Genomic DNA, 15,500 nt, shown 5'->3' with positions numbered 1-15,500 from the left:
AGGGATGAGGGCTCTTTTCAAGGATAAGAGGGATGAGGTGGTGACCTCTGGAGTCACTAAGATGCTGCAGTATGTGGGCCACAGAGGAGCAAATGAAGGGAGGGCCAGACTCAGGCTGGAACCAAAGCCTTTGGCTTGTGTAGAGTTGGTTTTAACTTGCTCCCAAGGGACAGAAAATGGAGAGGGACAATCTACGCAGGGCCTCCCCTGCAGTGACCTTGGGAAAGGTAGTTGCTCCCTCATCAGCTCCTCCCACCAAGGACAACCTCCAAAAGGGCACAGCGTGGCGAGGCTGTGGCTGCCACCTCAGAGCCGTGGCTGTGGAGCTTAGCCCCTCCTCCCACTCTGTCCAGAGCTCTCTGTTGACAAGTCCATGGTTCTCATCCAGGTCCAATGTGGGCCTCTGCAGCTGTGGAGAGAGCTCACAAGCACGGCTCACATCACTGAGGGTTTATTCAGAGCTCAGCACTATGCTGAGCCCTTTACATAGTGTGGCCGTATGCCCCCATTTGCCTGGGACAATCCTGGGTTACTAATACAATGATCAACAGTGCCTCCTTTTACTCTCAAGAGTGTTCCGGTCTGGAAGATAACTATATATTTGCCTTAACTCTACAAGCATAATTGAATCCCTACAATGCACTACAAGAAGAGCACTGCTAATAGTGTCATTTTCTGATGAAGAAACAGGCTCAGAGAAGATAAGTAACTTGCCCAAGGTCACACGATTAGCAAGTGGCAGACCCAGAAACATAGGAATTCAGCTCTTGACTTCAAAGCCTCTTTGCTTTGCCACAACATCAGATTTCCTGTTCTAAAATCCATTGCTTCATGCTTTGAAGGACCGAGAAGCCGCTATCTCCGAATACTAGAAAAATAACCATTAACGTCCTGCAGTGATCTCAGCTCTTCTCCCAGCCCCTCGCTTGGCCATTTTGCCTCGTTCCTTTCCCAAGTGACAGCGTGCACAATACCGTTCGCTTGCAATAGCAGCCCCGTCATGGGATGAATACATACCATCATGCCTACGGTGTGTCAGGCACGGCACCTACTGTGTGCCAGGCACAGCACATGTCGTCTGATCCTGACACAACCCTGCATGGTGGGTGTTGCTCCTCCTTTCATGGAAAGGAGACCCCTAGAAGTCACACAGCTGGGAGGAGGCAGGGCTGGGGCTAGAACTCGCAGATTCCGGCTTTGAGCCTAGCAAACACTCTGCAGTGCCATACACGGTGGCTGCATGGCCGAGGCCCAGCCACAGGCCCGGAGGTTCCCGTGTCCTCATGGCGAGATGTAAGTGGCTAAACCCACGTGTGTGGACTCACAGGCCCTCAAGGCACCTCCTCCTCCCAGGGAGCCGGGACCGTCCTGCCCTTTGAGGGGGTCTGATGCCCGTTCTCAAAACGTCTTCACAATGCACACACATCACATTAAAGAGGCTTTTGGACAATGTTTTTATTTTTTTGGCGGGAAAGATCAGACATCTTTCACAACAGAGCACGGCCACCTTGAAGCTGGGGAAGGGGCTGTTTCTGAAGCTCAGGCCTTCCCCGTCCAGTTTCTTCGCCCAGAGATCATCTCAGTGTGACAGCCTCTTCCCACCCCAATACACCGTCCTCTGGGGAGGAAGAAATAAAAGCAAGCGCATTCCAGATGTTCCCGGGAAAATGGTATTTGGGAAAAGGATGTTTGTTTAGAATTTACCAAAAATAGAGAGCCCCAAAGGAGGAAAAGGCAACCTCTTGACCCATTTAAAAAGCCATTTCCCAGGAAGGACTTTCTAACAAACAATGTCACAAAAAGAAAAGCTAATAGCTTTGACAATATAATAATATAAAGCTTTGGTACATTCAAAGCCTCCAAAAACAAAAATTAAGCAACACATATATGCAACAGATATCAAAATGATAACATACAGAGAGCTCATCAAATGATTTTTAAATAAATCCATCAAAACCTTGTTAGGAAAACAGGCAAAGAAAACAGATAATCAATCAAGAAAGTTTTAAATGGCTTAATAAGTATGAACATTTGTGTTTCGTTAATAATCATATCAATTATAATTTTGAAATACCATTATTTCTCTTTCAGATCATGAGATTGGCTTCATTGGTGTTACCAGAAGCTGGTGTAGACCATAACACCAGCCCTCTCAAACCTGGGCTGAGGCTGGCATATAGTCAGGGGCAACTCTTTTGGAAACATTTTGGCAACACATATCAAGGATATTTAACTACAAAATGTAAATGTCTTGAAATTTTCTCTGAGGAAATATTGAGAGACTCAGACTAAAAAACTGTGTACAAAGATGATTGATAAAGGGGGTATTGAATAGTAAAACATGGAAGTCCAGATGTTCTACAATAGGTGAATAAATACATTATGATATGTCTGTACGATCATAGGACACAGTCATTTAAAATGGTCTTTTTGAAGAATGTTTATGCAAAGGAAAAGAAAGGAAAGTGAAAAAAGTAGGCTGCAAAGCGTACCAGCCCACTCTTAGAAAGCATGTATAGATGAATGAATGACATAGCTACATAGAAACATGATGGCCATCAACCACGCCCATCTGTGGCAGGGAGAGCAAGACCCTGACCCCATCCCCTGCTCTCCTGAGGATGGTAGGGATGCCACGAGCCCATTTAGTGTTTCAGAGGGTAGAGGTGAGGCTGGGAACCTGGGAAGAGCCTGGCGAAAGGTTGACGGGGAGAGGGCAAGAGAGCAGGATGTTTGTGTTCACCAATGACAGTGGCCATGGTCCCATGGTAGGTCAGTGGCCCAGAAAGTATCAGAGACCATGGATTAAGAATCAGACCACTGTGCACTCGGGAGGCTGAGGCAGGAGAAGGGCGTGAACCTGGGAGGCGGAGCTTGCAGTGAGCTGAGATCGCGCCACTGCACTCCAGCCTGGGTGACAGAGCGAGACTCTGTCTCAAAATAAATAAATAAATAAATAAATAAATAAATAAATAAATAAAAAGAATCAGACCATTGTGACAGGCACAGTCCAAGTGGCCAGGAGCTGTGGGGAGCCTGACCACTGAGCCCAGTGCCTTGGCAGAGGGGATGTCATGCATGGGCAGCTCTGTTCTGGGAAAGAAATCTTCTCCCTGTCTCAATGTCCAGGCCTCTTCCACCAACCATCTGGCCGTTCCACAATCTCCTCCACCCAGGACATGGACACTTATCCCCACCCCAGGACATGGGACACCTTGGGGTGGGGATAGGAGGCACTCTCATCCAGTCCTCGGAGACTAGCCTGTGAATACTAGGGCACCCCAAGCTGGTCACCAAGGGAAGTGGACTTGTCTCTCCAAGATGTTAAAAAAAAAAAAAGACCAAAATATAGTTTGCAATAGGTGACAGGATTAAAAGTGATGTTAATTGTCTATGCTTTTCTATATTTTCATAATTGTCTATATCAAGCATGTATTACTTCTATAATTGGAACAAACAATAAAGACTACTTTTGAAATAACATACATGTTTTTATCTCATACCGAGAAACAGTGTCTTCTGAATTATTCCAAGCCAATTGTTTTTTTTTTTTAATACGGAGTCTTGCTCTGTTGCTTAGGCTGGATTGCAGTGGCACCATCTCAGCTCACTGCAACCTTCACCTCCTGGGTTCAAGCGATTCTCCCGCCTCAGCCTCCCGAGTAGCTGGATTACAGGCACCAGCCACCATGCCTGGCTAATTTTTTTTTGCATTTTTAGTAGAGACGGGGTTTCACCATGTTGGCCAGGCTGGTCTCGAATTCCCGACCTGAAGTGATCCGACTGCCTCGGCCTCCCAAAGCCGATTTTTCTGAGGTTACACAGGTGAGCCACCACGCCCAGCCTTCCAAGCCGATTTTTCTGCTGGTGGCTCACAAGGCCCCAGGGTTTCAGCTCCCTCCTGGGAGCACACATCAGCCCATGTGGGAGCTTGCAGCCCCTCTGCCCTTCTCTCTGGCCTGTCAGTACCATCTCAAAAAGCAAGCTCCCTAAAAGCCATGTGAGGTGAAGGCACAGGACATCTCTACTCAGAAGGCTTGCCTGAGATCCCTCTAACCTCACAGAGGCCTGTCCCCAAGGTCCCAGGCTGAGGCAGGCTCAGCATTCTGAGAGCCTGATTTCCCCAGGGGAGGGCTGCCAGGTGGAGGAAGCCCAGGGCGTTCGTGCTTGTCTCATGATCTCCAGTGGGGACCAGATGCTGACCACTGAGGCGGCAGGGCTGGGTCCAAAGTCACCACTAACCCAGCACCGGTCTCTCCATCTCTCCCATCTGGGCATCAAACTGTCTCTCCTTTCTGCTCCCTCTTCAGCCTTACCCTTGCCCTGGGGGCCACAGAATGGACCACAAGCCCTGCTTTGCATGGATGGGTGCATAGATTTGTCAGCAATGAGTGCATCCCCAGTCTGAGCCTTCACTTCTCAGGATAGCCCATCCCAGGTTCAGCCACTCCTCGTGGTCACTGCCAGGGCCTTCACCGTCCAACACATCCTCATCTGAGCACCCTGCAGGGTGCCAATGTCTCTCTGAAACTGTGCTGTTGGGGGGCTCTGACATGGGCGAGACCTCCAACCTCCCTCACTCTTGACACTAAACCCCTGTGGAACATGACCTAAAGGCCGAGCCTTCCTGGGGCTCCTCACATGTTCCCTGTCACTGAGCTCTGCTCCCCGGCATGCTAGGTGTGCACTGCTAGGGGCTGCTGGTGAAGAGATCAGACCTGGCATTGGTTGACTCTGAAAAATCGACTGAGGGACAAGACCCCCATAAGCAGCAGCTAGTCAGTGAGGCTGGACAGCTTCCAAGGGCCAGGAAGTTAGCTTGTTAGCTCTAAGGTGTCTTGCAGATCTGAAAACACCAAGTTCTAGGGTGATAAGCACCCCCAACCCTGAGATTCAGAGGATAGAGAATTCTAAGTGGCTCAAATCCTAAGGCAGTGAGGCATGGACCAGACCACACCCTTCCTGAACAGGGCTGCTTCCAGAACTGGAGGACTTGCAGCTATAGGACCCAGACTCCTCACAGCTGGTGGAGGGAGACTCCTCACAGCTGGGGGCGGGATTGTGGGGGAATTGGGGTGGAGGCAGTTGACGGTTTCCTGCCTCACATGAAGAGAGACATGACTGAGACTCCTGGGGGTCCTGGAGCCTCCAGTAGTTCCCCCTGGACCAATGGGTCCCAGCAGCTCTCAGTTCATTGCTGTGTCTAGGAGTCTGGTGAAGAGTTAATGCTCAATTAATGTCTGGAGAGTGAATGAATAAAGGAAGGAGGCTAGCACGTCAGAGACCACCCAGGTCTCAGCAGCTCTCAGGCTGCCCGTGCTGGAGTCACCCCGCCCTCCAGGCAGGCAGATGGGGCTGCTGAGGTGGAAGCTGGGGGCATTTGGCCCTGGTTTTCCTGTCTGAGTGGTTTGCACCCCTGGGCTCTGAGTGTGTTTTTTGGTGCAGCCACGGCTCCAGACTTGAGCCTAATTCTCATTCCCCATATCTTCCTCACTTCTGAGTCAGCTGTGAGCTCCACCTCTACCCAGCCTTCCAGGGTCTCAGGAGAGACCAGTGGTGTGTGAGGGGCATCCTCTGTTTGTTCTTTACTGAGGCTGGAGTCACCTTCTATCACAGAGTATCACAGCCTCTCAGGGCTGTCCTTCTCTGTAGAAGGACGATGGGACCCGATGCCTTTGGGCCCTGCCTCACCCCTCATCCCGGAGCAGCCCCACAGCCTTGCTCCCCTTGGCGATCTCTGGTTCCAGCTGTTGCTCTGTCAACCTCATTAGGTCACGTCCCCATACTCCACCTCTTCCTCATGGCCTGGCCCGGCCCATCTGACAGGTCCTCTCATAGGCAGAGCTGGACGTGTGGGCTGGGCCAGGCTGGGCAACTGGGCCTCTATGAATTTCCACAGATCCAGAGTCAACCCAGTATGGATCCAGTGAGAACTTATCAAACACCTGGGCACCTGAGCTAGGCTAGACACCCAAGGACGCCGACTTTGGCAATCCTTGTTGGGACCCTGGAAAGGGCAATTTATTGTCTCCACTTGGCATTAGAGGAAACTGATGCTCAAAGAGATGGACCTCCTGGGCCAAGGACAAAGAGCACAATCTGGACTCTACACAGACTTGTTTAGGTGCAAAGAGTCCTATTCAATAAAGGGAAGCGAATCCAGGAAACTGCATCTCCCTACCTCCCTGCCCAATATTTGTCCATCAGGCTGCCCAGGTCCCCATGCTGCGGCAGGAGCCCCGATGATGAGTGCTGCACAGACCATGGGAGGAATGCCAGCCTCAGGCCAGGATAGCAGGGCAGACTGGTTACGTTGGGAGGCCTGGAGCCAGCCAGCCAGGCCCTGATAGCTTACAGCTGCTCCAAATGCAGGAGGCGGAATCAGAGCCTGCCCCAGTCACTGGAGAGGGACGCCTCCATCTTTGCCTGTGTTCTTGGGTGCTGCCAGCCCCTTCCTCCACTGGAGCTTCCAAGGAAAGAGCCCTTTTGTCATCTTCCCAGGCAAGAACAGCCATCCCGTGGCACTCACTCCCTGCACACTCCAAGGCCTCGCTTCTGCTTCATGGAAACAGGATTGAGTCTTGCTTGAAGCTGTGCACCACCAGACCACAAAAAGCCTCAAACATAGGTGTGGCCACCAGCCCCAGAGAGCCACAAGCACTCGGATTCTGGGAGCCCCAAGACTTGGAAGTTTCCCGTGGCACCAAGGCCAGGTGTTTATTGTCAAAGTTCTGGCTGGCCACACACATTGCTGACACTTTCTGTCCCTTTGGAGTTCTGGTCGACCATTGTGTTTGTTTGTTTTTTTGAGAAAGGGTCTTGCTCTGTCACCCAGGCTGGAGTACAGTGGCGCGATCTTGGCTCATTGCAACCTCTGCCTCCTGTGTTCAAGTGATTCTCATGCCTCAGCCTCCAAAAAATGCAGACATGCGCCACCATGCCCAGCTAATTTTTGTATTTTTAGTAGAGACGTGGTTTCATCATGTTGGCCAGGCTGGACTTGAATTCCTGGCCTCAAGCAATCTGCCCACCTCTGCCTCCCAAAGTGCTGGGATTGCAGGCCTGAGCCACCCCACCTGGCCCTGTGTGATCTTTCTGAGAGTTTCTGAGCAGCGAACACCCCAGGTGGTTGCATGGGGGAGGCTGTAAAATCTGACAGCAGCTAGTGGGTCCTAGGGGAATGGTTCAACATCACGTCCCATGGATGGTCCAAGGACAGAACAGCCCCAGCATCGAGGCCAGAAAGCTGGCCCTGGAGGAAGTTGGTTCCTATCCTGTGCTTCTAGGCTGGGGTGAAGGTTTCCAGGAGGACACCTCCCTTGGTCACACCGTTCTCCTGAGCCCCTCTCTCACATACGTGCCCTGCTCTGCAACCCCCAGAGGGCTGCAAAAATTAGCTGGGTATGGTGATGCATGTCTGTAATCCCAGCTTTTTGGGAGGCTGAGGCACTAGAATTGCTTGAACCCGGGAGGCAGAGGTTGCATCACAAAATCCGCCACAACCCCTGGGTTTCCTCAAGGGATTCCCTGTCTGGCCATCCACCTCCCCTGCCCCGCCCCGCCCATTCCTACTTCCCCTTTCGGGCCTGTCCCTCTCTTCTGACCTCCTCCATCCATCACAGTTCTAGCCATCACTCACCTGCATCACCGCAGTGACTCCCCGACAGCTCTGTCCCTGCCCGGCTCAGACTCTCCTACGCAGCTAGGAGTAAGCCCAGGAGAGCATGTCCCTCCTCCGCTCAAGAGCTTCCAAGGGCTTACCATCAGGATCAGTTTCCCAGGGCAGTCATAGCAAATGACCACAAACTGGATGGCTTGAAAAGTCTCCTCTCACAGCCCTGGAGGCTAGAAGTCTGAAGTTGAGGCGTCAGCAGGACCCCGCTCCCTCAGAGGGTCCTTCTTTGCCTCTTCCAGTTCCTGGCATTCCCCCGCTGGTGGCAGCACCACGCCCATCCCTGCCTCAGCCTTCACGTGGCCTTCTCTTCTCCACTGTGTGTCTCTTACAGAAACACCTGTGATTGGATTTAAGGCCCACCTGGATAACACAGGATGATCTCATCTTGAGATCCTTAATTTAATTTCATCCACAGCTTCCTTTTCCAAATAAAGTCACATTCACACATTCCAGGGGTTAGGATGCGAACATGGCTTTTTTGGGGGCAAGAATTCAACCCACGATATCACCTCCTTAAGGAAAATCCGAAGTCATTACTCTGTGCTTCAAGGCCCTTCAGGATCTGGCCTTATCCATGACCTCCAACCTCCCGCTGTCTACCCCACCACCCCTGACCTCCAGCCCTGTCCCCCCACTGTCCCCCCAGCACACCATGTTCCTGCTTCAGGGCCTTGGCAGATGCTGGCCTTTCCCCCAGGGTCCACACGCTTCCTCCATCAGCGTCGTCAGGTTTAGTCAATTGTTTGGTATGGCCAGGCCCTCCCTGGCCACGTTGTCTAAACTTGCAACCTTCCCGGAACACTCCCTCTTCCTCACCTGCCTTCTCTCTTCCCTACCACTCGTCACCATCGCACATGCCGGCCTTCTCCTCATTTATGTTGTTCATTGTCTCCCCTCCCCTAGGCCACAGGCTTGTTTTGTCAGTTTTGTTCACTGCTGTGTCCCAGCGGCTAGAACAACGCTTGACACTAGTTGACCTTGGCTGAATGAATGAGTGAATGAACGAGCAAGAGTTTGCTCAGGCTGAACTCTGAGCTGCCGGAAGCCTTTGTAGACACCCCCAGAACATGCTGGCCCCACCTCTGAGCTCCTGGTGTACCTCGGTTCTCATGAGGCCCCTGCACTTCAGCCTCTGGTGATCATCTTTTTCGAGCCAGACATGTTGGCTCAGCAAACACTCCCTGAGCCCACATCATGAGTCACCAGAGGCCCTTGACCCTTCCTCCCACAACCTTCCCCCACTGCGCCCGCTCTCACCCTGGTCACAGTTAGCCGAGTGTGTGCAGGGAACTGTGTATGAAGGTCAGGCCCGCCCTGCTGCCCCTGCTGGTCCCTGGAGCCGCCACGGGGATGGAAGAGTGGGTCCTTTTGATGCACTCAAGCCTGGGATATGGGCCTCCAGGGCCGGCATTGAAGGAATGTACAAGGGCTGCCCCAGGGCCTGCAACACTAACTGTGAGGAGTCCCCTAAAACTTCCCTGATGAAAACCACCACAGCCTCCATTTCAGAAGAGGGACATGGGCTTCTTGCCATGTCTCTGCTGCTGATGGGCTCTGTGACTGGCACAATTTCCTTCCTGTTGCTGGTCCCCAGTTTTGTCATCTTTAAATCTGGGCATCGACCCCTCGGGGATGGCTACAATAGCTTGCATCTTACACATTCCAACTCAGATGGCTCTGGCTGTGCCACTGGGTTGAGAAGGATTCTGAGGTTCAATCCAGGCTTAACAGGAAGAAGTGCAGTGATCCATTAGTGACATCTGCCATGGGTGTGGGGAGAGCGGGGGCCCAGGTGTGCTAAGGCTGGGTTAGATGCTTTGTGAGTGGGCTTTGGGCAACACATCCATGTGAGTCTATGGATGCCTGATGATAGAGAAAAGATCCTGGAGGAGGTGAATGGGTCTGAAATGAGTGGCTGATGGCATCACAAATCCATTTTGAGCTTACTTTGGTGCATTGAGGCAGCTGGCATGGCCTGCCTGCTGGGAAGGCATCAATGACCCAATGGAGAGACGGCTCCTTCCCTGTGCTGGGGTTGAACTCACAGGGCAGTTAGGCTAGGGCCCGGCTCTGTGTTTTGTCTCTCAGGTGGCCATAGTGCTTGGTGGCAGAGGCTGTCCTCTGGCTCAGGACTTGCAGCAACAAGGCCAGCCTCTAGCTGGGCCTAGCCAAGTGCCCTCTGAGACTCGCTGGAAGTGAGGTCCCCTGTCTCAATCCATTCAGGCTGCTACAACAAAATACCATGGATGGGGTGGCTTAGAAATGGCAGACATGTATTTCTCACAGTTCTGGAGGCTGAAAGTTCCAGATCAAGGTGTCAGCAGCTTCGGTGTCTGGGAGGGCTGGCTCTCTGATTCCTGGAGGGGGCTGCCTTGCTGCATCTTCATGGATGGAAGGGGCAAGGGGGTTTTCCTTAGGTCTCTTTTATAAGGGCATTAATCCCAAACAGGAGGGCTCTGTCCTATGCCCTAATCTCTTCCAAGGGCCCCACCTCCCATACCCTTACCTTGCTGGTGAGAATTTCAACATACACGTTGTCGGGAGTAAAAAAACACTCAGATCATAGCATCTCGGGATAGACAGAGCCCGGCATGCCACTTCCCTGAATGAGGGAGACATTCTTGTAGCCTGCACAGCTGGAGCAGGGAGTGAGAGCCTCGGCAGCCTTGGGAGAAGGTGCCCTAATGTGACATGGCCTCAGTTTCCCAGCTGTGGGCAGAGATCACAGCAGCTGTCTCCTTTTCAGGCTGGACAGATGGCTGTGACCCACAGAAACGCCATGGCCCTGGAACAGAGCTGTGTCTACCCTGGGACAGAGCTGTATCTACCCTGGGACAGAGCTGTGTCTACCCACGGGAAGGGGGATCCTTTTCTAATTTGTACAAAGGTGCCCTGGGGGTCCAGGTCATGCATAGAAAACTCCTCACCAGGCACTCACCAGGAGCAGAACCCTATCATCATCCTCCTCCTCACAGTGACTCCTGCTCTAACAGAGGCACAGAGGCACAGAAAGAGGGAGTTCCCCTGAGGCAGCAGGAGGGCTTCCTGGAAGAGGGAGGGTTTGGGCTGGGCCTTGCTGATCCTGTAGCAACCAGTGATTCTGGCCACAGCCCGTGCCTGCCTGCCTGACTCTCTACGAAGGGACTGCAGCCTGCTCTGTGCTGCGGCCCTTCCTCGACATGGCTGGTTTCTTCCCTAGGTCTATCTTTGGTTCCTGCTGACTCTTCCGTGACATAAATGCAAATGAGACCACAGACAACTAGCCTCAAAGCCAAGGAAGCCGCTGGCTGGAGTTGTCTCCACAGTCCCCTGCTGGGCAGGGAAGTGGGCAGAGGTGATGGTCACGTCCATCCATCATGGCCCATCAGGGGAGCAGGCCTCTTGGGGCCCCTGACACCTCCAAGTGGCCAAAAAAAAAAGGTCATACCAGGAGACAGAGCCTTAGACTAACCAACAAGAGCTTCCCGCATGGCTGATGACAGTTTCCCATGTTCTTTCTTAATTACTGGGACCTTAGTTCAAAGGTGATCCTGTGTGGAGTCCTGAAATGTAAAGCAGAGTGGTCCAGAGCTTACCTCCTGCCCTGAGGTCTTTTCACCAAACCTAGGGCTCCTTAGGGCACAGTAGCTTGAAAACCGCTGACCCACAGGATGTGACTCAAATTTCTAAAGCTCTCACAACTCTCCCCTCCTTCCCAGTGACACTGCTCTAATCCCACCTCTGGGTGTACCAGATACCTCTCGCTCCTGCCTTGGCCCTTTAGTATTTTGATACTAGCTGCTTTGTCAAAACTCCTTCAAGACCCCAGCTAGGATACCGCCTCCTCCAGGAAGCTTATTGCTACGATCTGAATATTTGTGTTCCTCCAAGATTCTATTCATCTACTCAAACCTAAACCCCCAAGGCTCTGGTATTAGAAGCTGAGGCCTTAGAGCAGGGATTAGGTCATGAGGGTGAAGCTCTCACGAATAGGATTAGTGACCTTATAAAAGAGGCTCCAGGGAGCTGCCTTGCCACTTTCACATGTGAGGACATGGTGAGAAGATAGCAGTCCGTGAACCAGACAGCAGGCCCTCACCAGGCACCAAATCAACTGATGCCTTGACCTTGGACTTCTCAGCCTCCAGAACCATGAGCTATACATTTCTGTTGTTTATAATCACCCAGTCTATGGCAGTTTTTGTAGCAGCCTGAAAGGACTAAGAGAATTACTTTTATCTCTTCCCCCCACCTACATACAAGTGGGCAGAGTGGTCCCTTCTTCCCCTTTCTGTGCCGTACTCTGTCCTTCTCCCCATCACAGCCCTCCTCCTGCTGTGTCTGAAGCACCCATTTCTCCGTTTGTCCTACACACAAATCTCAGCTCCTTCAGGGCCTGGTGTTTTTCCCCCTCTGCGTTTCCTTGGCTGGACTCTCATAGGTACCCCATCAGGATCGTTCATTGCAGACCCATGGCAGCCAGCAGGTGCCATGGCTCCCTGGACTCTGTGGGTAGGATTTGGGCAACTTGAATGTGTTTAGGATCCAGCCATAGTTCCCATTGAGGCCACATAAAAGGGCTGAGCTGGAGTCATCTCTAATCCCTCCTTAAAAGGGAGGCCCAGGGAAGACACAGGCCGCCACCCCAGGGCCCCAGGGTCCCCTCTGTGTTTATGACATGGCCTCAGAACATGGAGTTTACAGGCCAGAAGCAGCATGAGGCCCTTGGCCACAGTCCTGGCCATCCTCTTATTGACCTCCTCCCTGAGCCCAGCAGGAAGCAGGCCTCTGTTCTAGGACTTTGGAGCAAAAGGTCACTTCCTGGGCCAGGGTAACCACGGCAACACCATTCCCCTGGCAGCCTTGGACTAGCAAAGTGTCCTCATAGCTCTGATTTTGTCTAAATTTATCATTTCAGGCTAAGGACGGTCTTATACTGGTTTTAGAGCCCTGGACGGAGCTCCAGGCGACCTGGGCCTTCCTGGTTCTACCACTGACTTGCTGGGGGTTTCAGCAAGCCTTCACCTTCCATGTTGGCGTTCTCAGCTCTAAGAAAAGGAAGTTGATTTCCATGAGAGGTGATCAAACTGTGCTGTAGAAACCTCAGCAGTTCCACAGAACATTAGAGTACCTCTGCCAAGCAGAATTCTCCACACGGAGAAACCTCCCCTCTTACTGATTTTATATGCCATGCATGTCAACGCTCTGGAGAAGATTTTTTGCTTGAGAAAAAAAAAAAATTCTTGCTGATTAAAGAAAAACAACCCTGAAAAGTGCTGAATATGGTATCTATGCATTTATTATGGAAATCTAGACAGTTTGCACTGAGATCATAGATGGTTCTCATAGAATGGGACTAGGAGGATTCAAGGAAAGAAGACCTGCTTCCTGTTTCCCAGCCCGTAAACCCTTGCTGTTGTTTTCAAGATTTTTATGATCCTTTCTGGGCTGTGATGAGAGGGCCTGGCAGGGGAGCCGGCTGCCTCGTTATTGAAGACTCCCTGCCTCAGTGCCTAGAGCCAGGCTCAGCCCTGGTGAGGAGGGACAATCCTGGCTGGGTAGGTCAGGCAGCTAAAAGTTGGGGGTCAGGTCCCCTACTTCAGCGGTCCCTAACCTTTTTGGCATCAGGGAAGACAAAAATCGGAAGACAATTTTTCCACAAACTGGAGATGGAGGGATGGTTTCGGGATGACTCAAGCACATTACATTTTTGGTGCACTTTATTTCTATTATTATTACGTTGTAATATATAATGAAATAATGATCTAACTCACCATAATGTAGAATCAGTGGGAGCCCTGAACTTGTTTGCCTGCAACTAGATGGTCCCACCTTCAGGGGATGAGAGACAGTGATAGATCGTCAGGCATTATTTTCTCATAAGGAGCACACAACCAAGATCTCTTGCATGAGCAAGGGCTCACATGCACAATGGGGCTCGCACTCCTGTGAGAATCTAATGCTGCCGCTGATCTGACAGGAGGTGAAGCTCAGGCAGTAGTGCCAGCAATGGGGAGTGGCTGTAAATACAGATGAAGCTTTACTGGCCTGCTGCTCACCTTCTGCTGTGCAGCCCAGTTCCTAACAGGCCAGGGACCGGTACTTCTTTGAATATATAATTGGGCTCTTTATTTTCTTCTTGTAAACTTCCCCCTTTCTTCTCCAGGGAGTACTGAGATGGTCAGCTGAGCTTCTCCCTGACAAGGGGTCCCGGGAGGGAAGGGACAGATGCTAGGGAGGGCAGTAGGGAGTAGGGGGAATGGGGTGAGGTCGGTGGAAACCAGAGACAAGCGCAGGAGCCCACAGCCTCAGCACCGCCCCTGGGGGCCTGTGGCCTGCTGGAGATACTGCTAAATCCTGGTGGAAACGTGTCTATTCTTTTCAGACTCCGGGCAACCAATCCGGGCCAGTAGCTGGGGCTGTTGGGATTCTGGAACAGGAACTGGGACAAGAAGGTGGAGGAGCTGTCCTGGCCCCAGGGTGAGTGAGGACACAGCAGTACCCACAGGTCCCACTATTCCTCCCTTCCCCTGCCCTGGAGCAGGGAAGTACATCCCATGTTGGCAATCCTGCCAGCCACAGGCAGCCAACGGGTGCCCGCTGTCCCAGCGAGCTGCCTGGGCTCGTGCCTAGTTAGGGACGTGGCCTGTGTCACCCCAATTGTCCAGGCCACCCAAGGCAGGCAAATGAGCTTTAGGTATTTTAAAATCAGATTTGGATACACACCAAACCGGGATGCTATCTCTGGAGACAGGCTGGGATTGTGGACAGAGGTCAAAGGGGCTTTGAGCCTTATCTGCCATGTTCCATTTTATTTTCAAGGAAAATGTATTCATGGACTTCTTGTGTAATACACACACACACACACACGCACTCTGTTTTTTTTTTTAAAGATCTGACTTTAAAAGCTTACAGTAAAAATAACAATTGTTTTACAAGAGACTCCAAACATGTTCTTCTTTGGAGGTGGGAGGTAGGGAGGGACTGCCTGATTAGCACTGCGCCCTTGATATGCCAGCATCAGGTCTGGCTCCTTGTGCCTCAGTTTACCCATCTGTTCCCCAGGGAGACAGGCCTGATAATCTCCAAGGTTCATTCAGCCCTGCCATCAAGTGACAAGAAGTTCCACTCTGTGAAGTCACAGGCGGCCTGTCTGCCTGCGTTCCTCGCGAGCCTTAGTTACAGCAGTGAGAGCTGATTCCAGATGCGAGCCCTCAGGGGCCTGAGAGTGGTCCCAGGGGGACCCTTGGGGGCTCTTTGGCCAAATCAGTTAAGCTTCCTTCCTGGGGAGAGTAATGCCAGGCCTCAGAAAGCTTCAACAGCCCAGCCTCTGTGCAGTCGGACCAAACGCTGGCCTTGTAGCCTGTTAGTCCCTTTTCTTGCCACGCTTGGGAATGAACAACTGTGATCTACGGGTGTCATTAAGACAGAGATGGTCTGGTTAGGGACACTGGCCCAGTGACCCTGCCCCTGGCACCAATCACTATGACAACAGCTCAATAGGGTCCCAAGGGCCTAAGAATCCTGCTTCCACTGAGGGCGAGGTTGGCTGAGGTCAGACAAAGAGGGATTAATTGAGCCCTGTTCTCGTTAAACCACAAAGCGCCATTATTACAAGTCGCAACGGCCCTAGCAGGAGATGTATCATGCTTTCAAGTCACAGAGAACCCAGCAAACCAAAGAGAATGGTTCCAGCATCAGCCACAAAGTCACCCTGGGGCCCAGAATCAGAGCAGGAGCAGAAAAATCTGAAATAACGCAAATGTTCAACAGACGTTTGTGTAACACACAGACCAGCCATAAAATAGCACAGATTGTGGACATTCAAATGACGATGCTGATTGTA

The sequence above is a fragment of the Gorilla gorilla genome, chromosome 12, assembly GCF_029281585.2.
Source record: "Gorilla gorilla gorilla isolate KB3781 chromosome 12, NHGRI_mGorGor1-v2.1_pri, whole genome shotgun sequence".
NCBI lineage: Eukaryota > Metazoa > Chordata > Mammalia > Primates > Hominidae > Gorilla > Gorilla gorilla.
The sequence above is the reverse complement of the archived record's forward strand: the minus strand, read 5'-3'. Positions refer to the sequence as shown.